This window comes from Meriones unguiculatus, chromosome 6 (assembly GCF_030254825.1).
Source record: "Meriones unguiculatus strain TT.TT164.6M chromosome 6, Bangor_MerUng_6.1, whole genome shotgun sequence".
Lineage (NCBI taxonomy): Eukaryota > Metazoa > Chordata > Mammalia > Rodentia > Muridae > Meriones > Meriones unguiculatus.
The window spans coordinates 137,023,424-137,043,389 of NC_083354.1; the positions used below are offsets into that span (position 1 = coordinate 137,023,424).

At 39.1% G+C, this 19,966-nt stretch overlaps 1 protein-coding gene and 2 pseudogenes across 2 annotated transcripts in view; 1 reads left to right on the forward strand and 2 right to left on the reverse strand.

The window, feature by feature from the left end:
* Positions 1-8,294, reverse strand: part of LOC110553543 (large ribosomal subunit protein uL14-like) — a 295,585-nt pseudogene extending 287,291 nt beyond the window's left edge.
* Fut9 (fucosyltransferase 9) overlaps positions 1-19,966 on the reverse strand; it is a 214,343-nt gene that overhangs the window by 104,296 nt on the left and 90,081 nt on the right. Inside the window, exon 2 of one of the 2 annotated variants that reach the window (XM_060386076.1) lies at positions 8,212-8,295. The exons of the other annotated variant lie outside the window; for it this stretch is intronic. The gene's annotated coding sequence lies outside the window, so the exon portion shown is untranslated. The remainder of the gene's footprint in view (positions 1-8,211; positions 8,296-19,966) is intronic. 2 annotated transcript variants of the gene reach the window in all.
* LOC110564689 (E3 ubiquitin-protein ligase RNF26-like) lies at positions 9,926-11,119 on the forward strand (annotated as a pseudogene).

Below are 19,966 nucleotides of genomic sequence, written 5' to 3' on the forward strand. Positions count from 1 at the left end.
AAGGCCAATCAGTTCATGTCAGAGGCAGTCCCTCTTCCCATTACTATGGAACCCACTTGGACACTAAACTGCCATGGGCTACATATGTGCAGGGGTTCTAGAGTATTTTTATATGTTTCTACTCATTCTAAATATTACAAATATAAATATTCATTCACGTCACTTTTCCTAGGAGGGCTTGAAGACTGTGAAATGCTCATTTGACTCCCTTTAGCATAGCTATAGGGAAAACATGTGCTTCTGTAAAAATTTAAGGCCAATAATCAAGTAATAAAATACATTTTAAATTATTTGTTGACTAGGTCTTTTTTTTCCCTTGACATATTTCATAAGGTCGACTTAGAGGTGCTTATTACATTCCTGTCTCAAACAACTAAAAATATTTATTATTATTATTATTATTATTATTATTATTTATTTTATTAATTACAGTTTATTTACTTTGTATCCCAGCTATAGCCTTCTCCCCCATGCCCTCCCAATCCCACCCTCCCTCCCTTTTCTTCTCCTAAGCCCCTCCACCAGTCTAATGATAGGGGAGATCCTCCTCCCCTTCCATCTAACCATAGTCTATCAGGTCTCATCAGTACTGGCTTCTTTGTCTTCCTCTGCAGACTGGTAAGGCTGCTCCCCCCTCAGGTGGAGGTAATCCAAGAGCAAGCCCTTAAGTTCATGTCAGAGATGGTCCCTGGTTCTATTATTGGAGAACCCTCTTGGATACTGAGCTGCCTTGGGCTACTTCTGTGTAGGGGTTCTAAGTTATCTCCTTGCATAGTACTTGTTTGGGTTAGCAGTCTCAGAAAAGACCCCTGTGCACAATTGCTTTTTGGTTCTTTTGCTCCCCTGTGGAGCTCCTGTTCCCTCCAGGCCTCTCTATCTCCTCCTTCTTTTATAAGATTCTCTGCACTCTTGCCTAAAGTTTGGCTATGCATTTTAGCATATGTTTTGATACCCTACTGGGTAGAGTATTTCAGAGGCCGGATGTCCCTCAGTTGAGGAATGGATACAGAAATTGTGGTATATTTACACAGTGGAATACTACTCAGCAATTAAAAACAACAAGGAAATGATGAAATTTGCAGGCAAATGGTGGGATCTAGAGAAGACCATCATGAGAGAGGTATCCCAGAAGCAGAAAGACACACATGGCAAATACTCACTTATAAGTAGATATTAGACTTATAATATAGGATAATCATACTAAAATCTGTACACCTAAAGAAGCTAAACAAGAAGGAGGACCCTGGGTAAGATGCTCAATCTTCATTCAGATAGTCAAATGAGACGGACATTGGAAAAGGGAGAAAACGGGGAATAGGACAGGAGCTTATTACAGATGGCCTCTAAAAATATTATTTTGATTAGCACATAATTTTACATATTTACGCAGCCCAGTGTGATATCTCTAATATCTATTCATAATACCAGAATGATAATTTTGTTATAATGACTTTGCATTTAGAGCATATATGATAGATTCAAATGAACTCTAATCTCCACATTGTGCTGTAGACACTAGACGTGGCTTTTTTACCAAACACTGATTTTAATTCCATTGCCCAGGACACACACCTACCTGGCTGATGTTCAGATTGTGTGGATTCATATCCCTTTGCTCGTTTTTCAGTGCTTTCTTTCGTTTTGAATTTTCAAGAGCTCTATGGTTGCATATTAACCCTGGCCAAGTCTTTTTGGAAGCAGAAACTTACATTGAGAAAATGCTCCCACCATACTGGCAAGCCTGTAGTAAATATTTTAAATTAGAGATTGATGTGGGAGGGCCCAGCCTATTGTGGATGGTCCTTACCTCTGGGCTGTTGTGTGTAGATTCTATAACAAAACAGGCTGAGCAAGCCATGATAAGCAAATCAGAAAAGAGTAAGTCCTTCATGGACTCTGCATCAGCTCCTGCCTACAGGTTCCTGTCCTGTTTGAGTTCCTCTACTGAGTTCCTTCAGTGATGGCTTGTGATGGGAAAATGTAAGATGGAATAAACCCTGCGTTCCTCAAGTTGCTTTCTGTCATAGTGTTTTATCACAGCAATAGAAATCATAACTCAGATAAAGATATAGAGTAGAGCATTATCTCTTCCCTTTCCCAGGTCTCTCACGGTTAATATGCCATAGTCCAGTTGTCAAAACTCCATTAACACAGTGACATTAAACAAGCTACAGGTTTTCAGATTTTGTTATTTGTATCTCTCATATTAATTTCCTTTTTTTCAGAGCCCAACCTAGAAAATGTCATTCAAATAAGTCATATTGTTTCTTTGTGGCCTTCATCTATGGTGTTCAGTTCTTCCTGTCATTACCTGTGAAAATTCAGGTGCTATGTATGAATTATTTTATAGTTGTTTCCTTTAATTCAAGTCAATCTAAATTTTGTGATGTTTGTTAGGAGACTCAGGTTTTGAGCCTTGAGAGCAGATGTCACAGAAGCGTGATGTCCTAAACTCATCATCCTAGGGTAGAGAGTGTCCACAAGGTTTATCAATAGAGATATTAACGTTGGTAACATCATGAAGGGTACCTGCTTGCCCCTCCACCACTTGTCTCCATATGCTGTTCTATACGAAAGCTGTCAAGTTGGGCAACACTCAGAAACAAAATTAAACTTCCTTTCCAGGAGAGTGGAAAAGATAACTGTGTATAATAATCATGACTTTTATGCAATGAATATTTGTCTTTACTATTATTTATTCTACACTAAATTATCTGAGTGTGAATTCAGGGATCATGTTTTCTCAGTTAAACTGTAATCTCCTATTATTTATTTGTAGCAGGCTGAATCTGATTGTTTGTTACTAAAAAACTCATTGTTACAGACTAACTTTTGTTCTTCTGGCATGTCCCAGTGACTTATCTTCTACCCTCCTCCCTTTTTGTTTGTTTGTTTTCGTGTTGGCACTGCAATGTTTCAGAACTGTCTTGCATTTTTTCTTGTCCTGGACAACAATCAGCTATCACTTTCTGGAGGTCTAGCTGTGTTTTAGAGGCAAATGTTACTTAGAAGACTGAAATGCAGACAGGCAGAGCACCTGTTGCCATACCCTGTCCCATTTCCAGGAACTTTTCACAGATATAGCTAGTGCTATGTGTGTGTATCCATATGTGCACATGGCTATGTTTCTATATCTGTGGACTGAAACAAAAGTGAACTCACATTGGTAGTTAATGTTTTTATTTTATTTTTTGTCTTCCTTTCCTACCTCCAAACCCTCTGTATACTCTTTTTAAAATTGATAGCGACTTATTTCAATAGTTGCTGTTATTTGCATATTAACAAAGCAGGCATTTTTTATAAATATCTTCCTCTCTCATAAGCTGCTTCTACAAGTGGTTTATTTATACACATATTTTATCCTATATATAAAAATGATTTCAGCACTACCTATCTATACCTCCTTGAGGTGAACAATATTCACTAGAAATAAAATGCATCAACTCTTCATGTATTTAACCTTATGCTCTTCAGATTCTGATTTGTCAAAATACTATTGTCAAAAGAACAAAACTGATTCTTTCTCTCTGCTACCCTTCATCATAGCTCATTTCTGCAATTAATTATGAAACGTTGTCAGTTTTCCCTCTACTTTGGAGACTCTTCTGTTTACTTCCTTATTTGTTTTCTGTATAGCTCAACTTTGTATTTTAGGGTTCCGCATCTTTTGATATAATTTGTCCAGCAGTCAAAGACCATACAGAACAGTCTTGCCATCCCTATATTTCCTGATGCAATCATGAAGTTATTCATAGCCTGTTATCCTATGCATGTATCCCAGGCAACCATGGATCTGCTTCTTCCTATTTTAGTTTTGTCCTTTTCAGGAATTTAGATACTTGATATCAGAAAATACTGAGACATTTGGGGCTTCCCTTTTTCCCTTGCCAGATGGATTCGGCATTTATACATGGGGACCTGTGCATACAGCTCAGCGCAGTGTAGCAGGCCCACGGCCTTTGATTCTTTACTCAGTATTGAAACATATATATATGAAATCAGTAGATACTTTCCATAGTTGAAGAATGTGGTGCTGATATTCCCATTTATTCCTCAGTTCACAGTTAAATAAAGCATTTGCTTGTATTTGTTTGTTTGTTTATCTGAGGCAAATTTGAACTATGTATATATTCCACACTGCCCTCAGACATGTTCTCTTTCACCAGGCTCTTGAGTGTAGGAGTTATAAGCATGTGTTAATTCACTCAGCAACATTTTGGTTATTTCCACATTGATGAATAAATATTAAGTTACTATAAATATTTACACACATTTCAAGTAAAAATGAGTTTTCTCTTCACTTGAGTAAATACATAGGAATGGAATTACTGGGTCATGTAATGTGTGTATAAATTATTTTTAATTTATGATAGTCCCATTTGTGATCTTAGAAAGTTTATAGCAGTTAAAAATAATGTTCAAATAAAAACTGTATTTCAAATTTTGAGCATGTTTTATTTAAAGAAGCAGTTCTCAGCCTGTGAGACATGAACTCTTTGAATATCAAATGATCGTTTCACCAGGGTCACTTACGATCATTGGAAAGCACAGATATTTACATTATGATTCATAAGTGTAGAAAAATTACAGTTAGGAAGTATAAATGAAGCAATTTTATGGGTAAGGGGTCTTCCAACATGAGGAACTCTTTTAAATGGTTGCAGCATTAGGAAGGTTGAGAACCACTGGTGTAAAAGTTCTAATACCCTCTTGATGGGCTGTTCTTTCCTCTTCTCAGCTGCTCATGTGTACATCACAGTGGTTCAATGGACAGACACTGTGGCTACAGCGTCCATATTTACCTCTTTTAGAACAGTATACATACTCTTCTAGAGTGTCTGTCTCACTTTGAATTCCCAAAAACAATAAATGAAAGTCTTCATGGCTCTTAATGCTTACTAATATCTCATAATGCCAGATTTTCATTTCAATGTGTATTTAATGATATTTCATCAAGGTTGCTAGCCAGATACAAATATATGGTAAAATCTGATATTTTATGCACTTTTAAATTGACTAGTTCATTACTGAGCATTTTAACCAAGATGTGAGCTTTAAGTCTGTAGCTTATATTTTTCATTCTTAAATGAATATTTTGAAACACATTTTTAATATTGTACTTTATATTTTAAATATAAATAAGCCTTAAGCTTATTTCTTCAGTTTTAACAGAACATATACGTCAAAGCAAAAGTTAAAAATTCTCCAATTGCATCATGTACCATTGCATGATCATGTATAACTTCGTAGCCTGAATTTTTCATTAATTCTACAGCTCCTCATTATAGCTCAGAGATTTAAGATTTAACTTTTTTTTCACTCATGGAAACTCTAAAATTATTTGCTCTTTCTGTGTGTTCTGAAGTCAGCTTGTTCTTCTCTCTGGATCGCTGAATTGTAGCCTTAGAGCAACAGTCCTATGGAACAGAGCTATACAGGACTGTAGCCATTAGCCACATGCTACTGTTGAGTAGTGAGATGTGATTAGTAGGGCTGAAGGTCATGTGACAAGTAATTGCTAGGAATACAATTCAACTGAAAGGTTGATTGGTAGAACTGAACAAGTTAATTTTAAAAATTTACTTTATTTATATATTCAAAGAACTTTTTAAAATATAGTTTTTGAATAATTTTATACATTCACTTGTATCCCAGCTGCAGCCCTCTCCCTCTTTCCCTCCCAATCCTCCCCTCCCTCCCTCATCTCCTCCCTGCCCTTTCTGAGTCTACTGAGAGGGGGTGTCCTCCTCTCCTTCCATCTGGCCCTAGCTTATCAGGTATCTTCAGGATGGTTGCAATGTCCTTATCTGTGGCCTAGCAAGGCTGCTCCTCTCTTGGGGGGGGCGTCGGGGGGGGAAGTTCAATGAGCCAGACATTGAGTTCATGTCAGAAGCAATTCCTGTCCTCCTTACTCCTTATTAGGGAACCCACTTGGATACTGAGCTACCACAGGCTATCAAAGAACTTTTAATATGTGTAGTCAAAATTGTGTTTATTAATCTTCTTGTTTATTATGAACAAGAATATTTTTAAAAAGATATCTGAAGGCAAGTTAGATGGTTTAGAAGAAAAGCACTTACTACTCAATCTTTGTACCTGATCTGATCCCCAAACAACAAAACAAAACAAACAAAGAATCAAAACAAACAAAAACCCAAAGTGATAGCAGGTTTATAATCCTAGTACATTACTACAAGATGGGAAAACACTGGCCAGCCATCCTGGAATTAGGAGCCCAGCACCAACAATCCTGCCTCAACAGGGAGGAACATACAAGCAAACTCCTGTTGTTCTCTGGCCTCTATATACTAAACAAGGAAGCAAGTGTGTACCTGCATATAAACACACACACACACACACACACACACGCACGCACTGAAGTACACACATACTACACAATAAAAAGTAGTATCTTAACTGAGATGTGCTGTAAGTACACATTAGATTTCAAAGAGTTAGTGTGAAGAAAAACCAAATTGTATGAAAATGTTTAATATAAACCCAGTGTTTATATTAAAAAAACTATATTTAGATTATAGAGCATAAAATTAAACACACCATTGATATATATTTCACCTTCTTCATTTTATAATTTTAATGGTATCATAAGCAAATTCACTTTTATATATAGACATATATGTGCATATACACAAAAATATGGATGTGTGTATATTTGTATAGGATACATATATGTATATGTATATAGATGCATATAAAACATATATGTTTATATAATATACATACATACTCTACACACACAGATAATTACTATGTTAGAAGTGAACCTGGACTGTATAGATATTAAACAATTCTCTTCTGTTACAGTATGTATCCATTCTTGCATTATATTTGTGATTGAAACACTGTCTTACAGGACCATAGTGTGTATAAGAATATGTTTTATTACAGCTGGGATACAAAGTGAATAAACTGTAATTAATATAAAAAATAAAAATAAAAATAAAGAATATGTGTTATGCCAAATGCTCTCAGTTTTCTGGGAGGGGATGCAAATAACCTACCTACTACCATCTCCAATTCTCAAAATCTAATCAGGCTTCCAGAGTCCTGCTCCTGTGCAGCAGGAACAAGTCTCAGGAGTTTCTACTCTATGAATGTCAGGTCTACTAACCTCTTGCAGAAGCTGCCCAGAAAAAGCCTGGCAGAATGAAGCACAAAGGACCAGAACCTGAATCCCAGGCTTCCTGGAACCTGGTGTGTAGATCCTGATGGCTTGAGGATGCTGTAAGTTTGGGTTAGAATAATGACAGTGCTACAGTGCCAGGCTTACTTTCTTCTGGAGAAGGGATTGGGATGCCTCATTTCTACCCATTCCTGTGAGTAAGTACCTTCCTTTTACACCTGTTTTCCTTTTGTTTCTAATTGACATATAGAATGATACCCATTTAGTTGATAGTATGTGGTTTTTATATTTTTATAACTTTTGCTATGTTGAAAGCAGATTAAGCATATATATTGCCTCAAACATTTATCATTTCACTATAAATAAACATTCAAATTTCTATCTTTTAAGTGTTCTTTAAATATTAGTATCATTTATTTTTACATAATACTTGATGTTACATAATACTTTTGAGGCAAAAACATCACAATGAGTCAGACTTAATTTTATTTTCAGTCCTCTGAAATGAATAGTAAGAAGTACATATCTCTGCACTATTCACTTTTCATCTTTTTTTAACTGAACTTATTAAAGCATATAAGTCCTCTAAATGATTTGATTTCATGATTTAGCTATTATTTAGTTAAAATCATTAAACACAGTTTCAATAGGTAGATACTACAGAACAAAATAGAAAAAAAAAGGGTCTGGTAAACTTAAAATTCCATTGTAAATTATATCTATCAAAGACATTTCAAGAACTTTTCAGAATGTAGCACAACATATTTTAAATAAAATATTTATGTCTTTCTAGGAACCCAAAGACACCTACAGAGTGTAGAACTTTAAGGATTTCACATATGGTTGAATGGCAGAATATTATTTCACCATAGAAATTACTTCATGCTGTAACTTTCAAATAGCATTAATTCTGATTCTGTGAAACATCTCCTCAGATCAGATAATCTAAATTTATTACACTTTGAATGAGTTTTAGCTTATAATTTTCCAAAATAAGATATCTTTAAGCTCCAGCTGAATTCATTGCAAGCCACCAGGATAACTGGAAAAAGTGAACGCGTACTCACACTGCTGAGAACATAGCACGGGAAGCTGGGACGGTTGCACTAGTCCACTGTGCCACCAGGTGCTTGAGTTACCACATTCTAAGTCTGTTGAAAGGTAGATAACCAAGAGATTAATTAAACGTACTGAGTGCGCTACACACACTGTTAAATGAGCAAAGAATGGTAAGAGGTCACACACGTCACCTTACCACCCTGCATCTTTTTCATACAGTATTCCTCTTTCCAGTACTTTCCAATACATGTTTGTTTGTTTTTATAGTTCTCAGGCATATATATCGAAACACATATAAAATACCAGCAATGTTGGGTATTTCATGTAATTTTTAAAGAATGAATTCTGTAAAACTCTAAGGGAGTAGGTAAATCTTGATTACTAAATACACATATTTCATACACAATACTGTTTTATTGTGTATTTTATTTGTATTATAAATTGTGTCCATGGAGAAAACATAAAGTAAAACAAAGTTACTGAATTGTCTGAAAGTTTCAATTGAATGGATGGTAAGCAAAGTAACGTCAAATGGCTAGAACATGTTTCATTTTCCATTTCAGCAGACACTCCTGGTTCATATTAAGTAAAGGGAACTCTTTTCACAATTTCTTGAATTAGTCATTTTATTATGAATAAGATTACAATTAATTAAAAGAAGGGAAGGTGACTCCCTGGAATTCAGTCACTCTAGACAAGAAATATCCTTTTAAAATTTAGAGACTGTCTGTCAGTATAGCTAGGAGCAGCTTCTACTGTAATTTTTCTGACTCAGCATTCCTCTCTTCAATCAGCACCTGGGTTACTGGTGTGTGTGTGACCAATTTATCAGAACAAACATCTTTATCTTACAGAGTACATGTTAAATGAGGAAAAGATTGAGATGTCACCATAAGATAATGCCTCCTTAAATTGCACAACATAAACTTGTGTCCTATCTAAAATATGTTTTCTTTATAGAATCAGTAAGTTGCTTACCCTTAGGCCACTAAAGCTGTTAGATGCCTTGCACACTTAAACACACATATACACCTACACACATAAATACTCGTGCACATACCTGTTGCTCCAATGTCATGTTTCATAAAACTTTAAACTTTGCATTACTGAAGTTAATTTTTTTCCTAATTTTATTGTGGAGTTATACAAAGTCTTCAGTTATGTAAGCGTAAAATACAGATAATGTGGCTTGCCCCGGGCCTTGCACACAAGACGACGGCACCCAGTGGAGTCCAGTCCACAGCTGGGGTTTGCTAAGGCTGACTCCCTGTCCTGCTCCCCCTTTCCGTTGCCTGGAGCTGGAGGACAGGGGTTGGGAAGGAACAGGGGCACCTGCATGGCTGGACAAGGAGCTCGCACCCAGCCTGTGTTGGCCCCATCCGGCCCTGGCCTGTCCTTTCCAGACCCCGTCCCATACTGCCAGGTTTCCTCCTTGTGTGGCCCTTTGCCAGACTTCTATGCTGCTCCAGGCTTCTAAAGCTGAGGTGCTTCCTCCAGTCCAGACTCCCTGTCGCTTTAAAGAGGTTCCTTCTCTTTGCTCCCAGAGAGCCTGTGGTCCATCAGGACTCCTTTCCCTCTTCCTTCCAGGCCATTTCTTTAGACCTTGGTTCCCGTTCATATCCCTTCCAAATTAACCCGGAACTCCCCACAACACAGGCAATCTTGACACCGCCTTCCCTGAGGAGGCAGCCATTCTTTTGTCCTGAACTCCACAGCCTTATCATGGAGGCTGTGTACCTGGTCGTGAATGGAGTGGGTCTGGTGTTCGACTTGCTGGCCTTGGTGCTGGATCTCAACTTGCTGCTGGTGTCCTCTATCCTGGCTACCTTAGCCTAGCTTTTGGCCTTCATCTATAACTGCCACACAGTGCTGACTAGACTTCTGCTGTTGGGCCAAGAAGTCTTGCTTTATTTACTGGCCTTGGTTGAAGCATTCGTCTGATCTACCTTTGGAGGATTACAGGCCTTGTGTATTCTTCTCTTTATCTGCTGCTCTGACTTGAGGAGCTTAGATCCACTGGGGCAATTGGCCTCTCACAGAGCTCTGAGGAACAGGGAAATACTGAACAGGGGCATCCTGAACACGGTCTTCAATGGGCCATACTTTGCTGCACTAAGTGATATCTGTGCCATTGCCATGAGCCTGATGCCCTATGTGATCAATAGTCTGGTTAGCCTCATTGCCTCATTGGGGTTCAGAACTTCTTCTCCCGTGTGCTGGCCCTGTGGGATGCTATGACAGGGCCTCTGTGGAGGATGACAGGCATAGTTGCTGCTTTCCTTGCTCGCATTTCCAGCAGTGCTGAGGCTTTGCCCATTCTGTGGATCCCCTGCCAACTAGTACTGGAGCAGCTGGCCTCAGCTGTCCACCTGCGGCCAGCTTTGTGCTTTTCCATCTCACTGCTTTGGTGCTGCTGGCTTATGTGCTGGCACTAACTTTGGCTGTCTTTCACCCAGAGCCACAGGAGCTTTCATGCCCACCTGTGCTACCACCAGCTCCAAAATGTTGTACTGCTGTTTCACCTTGCACTGGGTCTGAAGGCCTGGCACAGGGTCTGGAACTGAAGCCTACAGCTGGCCATCTGGCCGAATCTGGGAGGAGCACTGGAGCCTGGCTCCCTTCCCCCCAGGGTGGCTCCAGGGGTGTGTTCTCAGCCAGGATCCAGGCATAGGCTACTCTTCCTGAAGCAGAAGAGGAGGAGCAGCTGCTGGCGGCCGAGACACTTAATGAGGATGAGCCTAGAGCTGGGCAAGACCCATAGAAGTTGCTGAAGGAAAGCGGAAGAAGTGTGTTATCTGCCAGGACCAGAGCGAGAGCATACTGCTTGTGCCCTGTCGGCACCTGTGCCTGTGCCAGGCTGCACTTAGATCCTCATGCACCACCTGTCTATTACCACTGCAACTGCCCACTCTGTAGCCTCATGCTGACCCTCAGTGTCTACTTCTGAAGACCCCCTCCCTGCCTGCTCACTCTCGGTCCTCCACACGTTAGGACAGCATCAACATCTGTCCTCTAGGTTTTGTCTACACTCGGCCAAGCCTCAGGGCATACACCCAGGATGTGTAGGTGGAATACTCAGGAAGAGTCCAGTCTGGGTGGACGGGTTAAAAATTCTCTGGACCCTGAGCACAGCCCTGCCCTGCTGATGCTGGGTTTGGTGAGTATGTCACTATGCAAGGGCCCTGAGATTCTGTAGTGCTCTCTTCTGCAGCTGCCCAAGCACCACCCAGGGGTCTGCCTCTGGGGCTATTCTCTGATTAACTTTTCTGTTGGAGTATTTGGTTCTTTCTCCCTAGGCTGTAGCACATCAGTGTCATTTGAAAATTTTGGCAACTCATGGGCCTTGGAGGGATCTTGATTTTTCTATTCTTCTTTCTCTCTTGTTTTGGTATAATCTTGAACCTTTATGTTCAGCCAGATCTCCTGCCCTGGTGGGTCTAGGATAGGATGCCACAGGTGCTACTTCTGCCTGTCATCAGCTTTTAAAGACTCCAAGCTTGGTCAGGACCTGGAGTCAGGAGTTTATCCCTGGGTACAGGGGTGCAACTGCACCTGGCTTTGGGACCATTTGCACTCAGACACCCCAGCTCCACAGGGATCCTCAGAAGGAATAAACAAATCTCTATTCACTCCCCACATGGCATAGAACATAGCATTCCTCCTGGGTTCTCTCTGGAACTGGGAAGAGCATTTTGCACATTTCACAAGGGGCCAGGCCTCTGGGGTCATGCAGCTACATTAGGTCAGCTTGCCCAGTTTCTGTTAATAAAGTTCTGTTAACAGCCTTAAACAAAAACAAAAACAAGATAATTTAACTTTCTCTTAAATTTAGTGTTCCCTTTCCCAAGGTATACGATCTAATATTGGTTCAAGGACAGTTTTAGAAAATACAAGTATAAAGAAGTGTTCTCTCTTATTATAAAAGTGAAATCACCTACACATTATTTTTTTTCAAAAGTACCAGAAAATGGAACTATGCCATATCATAATTTGTATCATTTATTTAGAGTGTTGCTGGCGACACACTCTAAGCAGTACTCTGGGGGAAGTTTTCTTTTCCTCGCTTTTCACCATAATGATAATTCAAGCCCCTCATATGTATTGAGAATTGGGAAGTACTGGGGTTCACAGTCAAATGCAAACCCAATATCATAAAGCCATATTTGATAATTGTAGACTCAATTGTATATGGCTTCCTGGGCATCACCTTAAACAGTATTCTACTTGGGTACCTATTTTCAATATTGATAATGCCTCAAATAACAAAAGAATAATGAGAGTGCTGTAGTTGCTAGAATTTCTTCTGTTGAACTATGTTGTCTCATGTTTACGGATGCTGAAATGGTAAGACCACACATGAATATTTTTTTCACAATGCATGTGATGTTTCATTTATAATTATTGATATAAAAATGTTATTAAAGAGGAGGGAGTAGTCCAGGAACACTAGCCTTTTGGAGCAAGTCATGTTTAAATTTTAGATAAGGTCCTGACCTTATATTTTAAAACCCTCTAAGTTGAAAAGTCAACAATTGTATACAATCAAAGATGAAAGGTCAGAAACAAATAATTCATATTCAAGGACAAGTATAAAAGGAACTTTTATTCTCCTGTTACAATTGTGGTCTGAAGGCTTATTGCCTCCTGTGGAACCCTGCTCTTAAGGTTGAAGTCTGGCATTTCCTGAAAAACAATTGAGTTTGATCTGTTAAGCCAGACTCCCTTATCTCAATGGGGTTGTTTCTTCACCTGATCTGGGTACCCCAGATCTTATAAGGAGCTTCAATTATCTCTCAGAGAAAGATCACAGGCATGACCCTTTCCAGATAAGAAAACCTGCTCAGCAAGCACCTGGGAATTCCTGGAAATACTCCACCCTATGCAAAGAAGATCTTAGTTTTCAGCAATGACCTTCAATTGTACTTGGAGAAGCCCCCACAAACTTCTGGACAATCCAGAGCTTGACTGTAGGTCAGTCTGCCAATGCTGCTGACCACTGTTCTGCCATTCACCCAGGTGTGTGAGTACTGACCTCCAGCAAAGCACCTGCAGGGTCTGTATTAGGCATGAAGGGCCACCCTCTGTCTTCTAACCTAGGCCTACCTCCTGGAAGCTTCTAATATCAATCTAACCTAGGCTTAGATTGTTTTTAGATTCTGAGAATTACTGCTTAAAAATCTCACCTTTTCTTGTTCTTTCTGACCACAAAGTCAGCTGGATCAACTCAGCTGTTCTGGCTCAAACTATTTCCCAACTAATTTATTCATTCTGGCTGTTCTCTAAGCTCTGAATTACTCTGCTTGGCCTCAAACTAACTCCAGCTCTGCTCTAATCTTCTGCCTCATTCTGCCTTCAACCTCTCTCTGTGGAAACTCTCCCAGTAAAACTTCCCTCTTCCCTTTCTCTACATAGCTTGTTAAGTAGCTTCCCTTTTCTCTCTCTTCTCCTTAGAATTAGATGTAACCTATTCTGTCAAGATTTTCTCTGGTTTGTTACTTTTTTTTTTTTTTGCCACTCAATTAGACATTACTTTCAAACATGGGCGCTTTCTTAAATTCATCATTTTTGATTAAAGGTGTGCACCACCTCTCCTGAACCTAAGGTTTTTGTAGTTGTTGTTTTCTTTTTTTTCTTTCTTTTTTTTTTTTTAACATGAAACTTGCTGTATGCCAGGCTGGCCTTCAGTTCCTGTCTCTGCCTGCTCCTGTCTCCTGGGATTAAAGGCATTTCTGTATTTCAGTGGGATCACACAGACCTAGAAGGTCTTTGGATGTGATCTCTAGACAGAGCAGCCATGTTCTAAATTAAAATTTCTCTACAGACAAGAAAAAAAATATTGTATACCTAGTACATGTGTATCTGCACACTTCTTGTGTGCCTGTTACCCATTGAGATCAAAAGAATGTACCAGGTTCAGATTTCTTGCACCTGGAGTTACAGAGGGTTGTGACCAGCCAAGTGGATGCTGGGAATTAAACCTGAGTCTTTGGGAAAGAAGCCCAAACCAGCTCTTAAATACTGAGCCATCAATTTTATCATTTCTTTAATGTAATGTTTTTAAGATTTGTTTAGTATGTGTGAGTGTGAGTGCATATGTGTGTGAATGAGTATGTGTGTGTTTGTGTTCACAAGTGTGTGGAGGTCAGAGAACAATTCTTTGCTATGCCTTTTGGTTTCTGGGGCTCAAACTTGGGTCTTTGGGTTCATGACAGAAAACACTTTACTCTTCATGACACCTCATGGGTCCAAAATTTTGGTATATTACAATATGTTACTTGTTTTCTGTATAATGTATTTATTTGAACAATAGAAATGAATATTTATATAGGACACTATAGTACATTTAAGTAAAACTTACCAAAGAAGAAAAATAGATATCTATTAGTTTTATATTTTTTCAATTACTGCTCATTTAATTGATCAAAGAGACTGAAAAGCATTAATCAGAGCACTACATTATATATAAATCAAAAGAATAGAGAAAGAAAAAAAGGAAATATGGAAAGAAAACTTTGGAGGACATTAAATGATGCTGCTAGTCCAATCAAAATGAAGTATATTCAAAACTTCATTTTGTTAATATAAACATGTCCCTTGGTTCAAATAAGTAGATGTGATTAAAAGACAATGACTTTTGAACAAATAATGGCAATTACTTTATGCCATTTACAGTAATAAATTAGATTTGCTGCCAAAAGAGGTCACAGAGTCGATTCCTGTGACAGCACTTTAAATAGCCTTTTATGACTTCACAATTACTATACTGGGTCTTCAAGCCAACATTAATTCAACATGCATTCTTCTAAATATCTTCAATGCAACCAAGAGTAGCTAGTTTCAGAGCTAATATCAGAGTTTCTAACACATTTTCCTTGCCCTTGAAAGGTTTATATCTAGATTAAGAAGTAGAGGAAGAATAATGAAGAACTTTGTACAAAATGTTTGTCTGGGGACACAAGCGAAGCAGTGCTCCATTTTCCCTGGCAGGGGCTTAATAGAAAATACACTGTGCCTGGCGAGTGCTGAATGACAACCCACAGTGCAGCATGCTTGCAGAAAAGAAGCTAGGATAATAGAATGTGGGACTAAAACATCATCCAGTTTCAGTGGAGCTGAGACAGAGTAAGTACAACAAAGGACTTGCAGGAAGCAGGGAAGGTGAGCGAGGGCCTGACTTTGGAGAGTTTGAACCTCATTAACACTAACAGCAGCAAGTAATTAAGCAATAATAATAATATACCAACAGTTTCAAAGTGTTTGTGTGTGTGTGTGTGTGTGTGTGTCCTATGAAAAAGAAGGAGAAGGGGGAGGGGAGGCAGGGAGGGAGAAGTAGAGATAGAGAAAGAGGAAGCAACAAAGGCTATGGTTTATATTCTCATTCAGTCCTGTAAACAGTTCTGTGCACCAATGTTATGCCCACATGAAGAGCATTCATACTTAGAAATTAAGTAGCTTATCCAAGTGTCTTAATTACGGTTTCAATTGCACCCTGACCACGGCGACTCTTATAAAGGAAAACATTTAATTGGGGCTAGCTTACTGTTCAGAGGTTTAGTCCATTATCATCATGGTAGGAAGCATGGCAGGAAGCATGGCAGTGAACAGGCAGACATGGTGCTGGAGAGGTAGCTGAGTTTACATCCAAATTGATAGGCAGAAGGAAGAGAGAGAACCACTGGGTTGACTTAGGTATTTGAAATCCCCAAACCCACTTCCAATGATAGATACGCTTCCTCCAACCTATTCCAAAAGGGCCACACTTCCTGATGGCACTCCTTAAGCATTCAAAAGTAAGTCTATGGGAGCCATTCTTATTCAAAGACACTAAGGTCACCCAAGTAAGAGGTATGGCTACACCCAAGTAAGTGTGGTCCAGAAAAGTTGATTCCAGAGCTTCACTCTTCACCTGTAGGTTTGCCTCCTGATGAACATGTTATGCCCTCAACCTTAGGGACTAAACGTCATTTCTGTATTATGAGTATAAAAAAGAAAACAAACAAGAAAATATCCTCACAATACAGAAACATCAGTTTTCCTTCTCTTCTATATTAAGCAAATGAGTGACTAAGATTCCTGGCTCTAATAGCACAAAGCCAGGTGAAGAGGAAGGTGGGGGGAGGGAGGAATGCATGCTTCTTCAGCATTCCCTCTTTTGAAACATATTTTGAGCTGCATAGACTAAAGTTCATCTCAGCTGGTTCATATATTGATAACATGTTAAAGGACGATGGCTATGGGAGGATTTCCTGAATTCTAATAAGTTCTAAATTCCCAGTTCATTTAGACTATTTGGAATTGGAATCTCTCAAAAATGAGATTTTCTAATTTTTCCCATTGTCTAGCCAACCATTGGCTTGGTTGATCATCCTGAGTCTTATGAGCAAGATAGATGGGCTCAGTATGTCTGAGAATTTCAGGAACTAGTGCTAAGATTCCTGAGAAAGCCAGCCCTGAATATGGCTGATTATACACTTAGCTGTAGGAAAAAAGAATTAGTAACAATCATTAACTTTCCAAGCATCTCTGCCTTTAGGATCTAAAACTTAATTGAGACACAAGTGAGTATTGCAATAAATACTGCCAGTTGATTTGTCTGATTTGCACTTATAGTGTCTCAACATGAACTTCATTATGGGATTTTAGAGATGAACGTGATGATGTGTTTTTTTATTTTAATTTTTATTACAGTGTATTTGTATCCTCCCCATAGCTCCCTCCCTCCTCCCCTCCCTATCACACCGCCCTTCCCCCTTCTCCACCTACACCCCTCCCCAAGTCCACTGATAGGGGAGGTCTTCCTCTCCTTCCTTCTGACCCTAGTCTATCAGGTCTCATCAGGACTGGCTGCATTGTCTTCCTCTGTGGCCTGGTAAGGCTGTTCCCCACTCAGGGGAAGTAATTAGAGAGCAGACCAATCAGTTCATATCAAAGACAGTACCAGTTCCCATTATTATGGAACCCACTTAGACAATGAACTGCCATGGACTACATCTGTGCAGGGGTTCTAGGTTATCTCAATGAATGGTCCTTGGTTGGAGTATCAGTCTCAGAAAAGACACCTGTGCCCAGATTTTTTTGGTTCTGTTGCTCTCCTTGTGGAGCTCCTGTTCTCTCCAGGTCTTTCTATGTCTTCCTTCTTTCATAAGATTCCCTGCACTCTGCCTAAAGTTTGGCTATAAGTCCCAGCATCTGCTTTGATACCCTGTAGGGTAGAACCCTTCAGAGGCCCTCTGTTTTAGGCTCCTGTCCTGCTTCCTGTTTTCTCCCTCTTCTGATGTCCATCCTCTTTGCCTTTCTGAATGAGGATTGAGCATGTTAGCCAGAGTCCTCCTTCTTGATTAGTTTCTTTAGGTGTTTTTTTTTTTTTTTTTGAACTCGCAAAGAAAAATTATAAGAGTACTGGCTAATTTTATATTAACTTAACACAAACAACACTCATTATGGAAGAAAAAACTCAATTGATGAAATGTCTTCTCCAGATTTGCTCATGGGCAAGTCTGTGGTATGTGTCTTGATTAATGATTGGTGTGGGAGATCCCAGGTCACTTTGGGCAGAGCCATCTCTGGGATGATGATCCTAGGTTCTGTAAGAAAGCAGGCTGAACAAGCCATGAAAAGGCACCCAAGAAAATAGAACTCCCCAGGCTTTTTCCTCTAGGTTATTGTCATGAGTTCTTGTTCTGAAATCCCTCAGTGATGGACTGTGATGTGGAACTATAAGCTAAATAAATGTTTTCTTCTCCATGTTTCTTTCAGTGTTTTTGTTGTTGTTGTCGTTCTAATCATCACAGCAATAGAAACCCTAACTAAAACAGAAATTGGTACCAGGAATTGGCTTGGCTTTAACAAATCTGATCGTAGTCTATATTATTTTGTGGAGGATTGTAAAAGTATTTTGAAACTTCGGGGTAGAAAAGCTGTTGAATGCTGAGAGATCAGTGAGCTGTACTGTGTGAGCTTGGAAGATAAGAGTGTCGACAGCAAGCCAGAAAATAAGTCTGTCTTTAAGGGTTCTGCTTCAATTCCTTCCTCCAGGCTCCTGCCTTACTTTAATTAGTGATGACTGTTACCTAAAACTGGAAGATGAAACAGACCCTTTGTTCTCCAAGTTGCTTAGTCATAGACTTCATCCTAGCAATAAAAATACAAGACAATGAGCTTCTCCTGTCTAGGACTTGAAGCATACTACTAGCACCTCTCCTAAGTGTCTGCTTTGCTCAAAGATCTTAGGAAATAAATTTATTCTGAAATAATAGCATATCATGAATAAAATACAGAGCTTACATCTCTACATCAGAAGTTAATGTGTGTGCCCTAAAACTATACAAATAAACATTTTAGGAACTCAGGTCAAGAATCAAAGCTGAAGTTGTTTTAAAGGGACTCGTGGGGCTGGGCTAGGTGGCACACATCTGTGATCCCAGCACTTAAAAGGCAGAGGCGGGTGTGTCTCTGTGAGTTCAAGGCCAGCCTGGTCTACAAAACAAGTCCAGGACAGCCAAAGCTACACAGAGAAACCCTGTCTTGGAAAACTAAACAAAACAAACAAACAAACAAAAAAGGGACTCATATACTCATATATAATTCTGTTATTATTACTCCATTCTCTTATAATGTAAAATTTAATGTCAATAATAGGCTAATGGGCTAAGAAGAACAAATTCTGGTTTACACAATATTAATAAATACATTGTTTTAATTTCACTAAACTAAAGATAATTTAATTTCTGGTCATTGTATCTTTAAATTGAATTAACACAATTTTAGCACTGCTTTCCTTGAGTTCTTTATCTCTGAGGTATTGCTAAGCCAGGGAATATTCCTAAAATTTGGGTGGAATGAGGTACAGAGAGTTGACTATGTCTATAGTTCAGGAGCTTCTGCTTAATGGGCTGATGTGGTTACCCACAATGAATGAAATCCCCTTCCTCTTTACTTAGATGGCCCTTAAGTTTCTGACCTGGAACACTAAGAGTCTCTCTGGAATAAGGATCTGGAAACTGGAATTAAGTGAATTTAAAATGAAGCGTATATAGCATTTTTTTTAATGCAGGATGAGTCACTTACAGAAAAATATACCCTCAGAACCAGGAGTGGGAAAACAGGGTGGAAACAGATAGTTGTGGCGCTCTTAATTTTACCTTTCATTTTGTCTCTAACAACAACAATTAGCCCTTCGATATTTGTATCAGTGAATTAATTCATGAGTCTATGAGGACTATGTTGCATGCTGACACCCAATGAATCCAACAGGCATAGCATCTCCATTGAGATGAAAACACAGAAGGCCACCATGTGGGTGGTGGGAACTGAACCTGGGTCCTCTGCCTGAACAGTAAACACTCTTAACCATGCAGTCCCAAGTCCTTTGCTTCATTTTGTTTGATTTTCACCTTAGTATTTTGAGAATCTCATGCTGTATTCATGCTGTCATTTCTGTCATTTATACCTCCCTTTCTCAAACTTCTCTTATTTTCTTGAACTCTGTCTCAGAATCATGACCTGTCTTAGTTACTGTCTCGTAGTTATGAAAAGACAGTGTAATCAAAGCAATGTATAAAAGAAAGCATTTCTTTGGGTCCTTATTATAGTTTCAAAGGTTGAGTCCATGATCATCATGGCAGGAAGAACAGCAGCAGGTAGGAAGGCATGACCCTGGAGCAGTAACTAAGTGTTTACATCTGAACCACAAGTCGGAGGCAGAGAGCAAGGCATGAACTTTTGAAACCTCAAAGCCCCAAACAATGGCACACCTTTCCAACA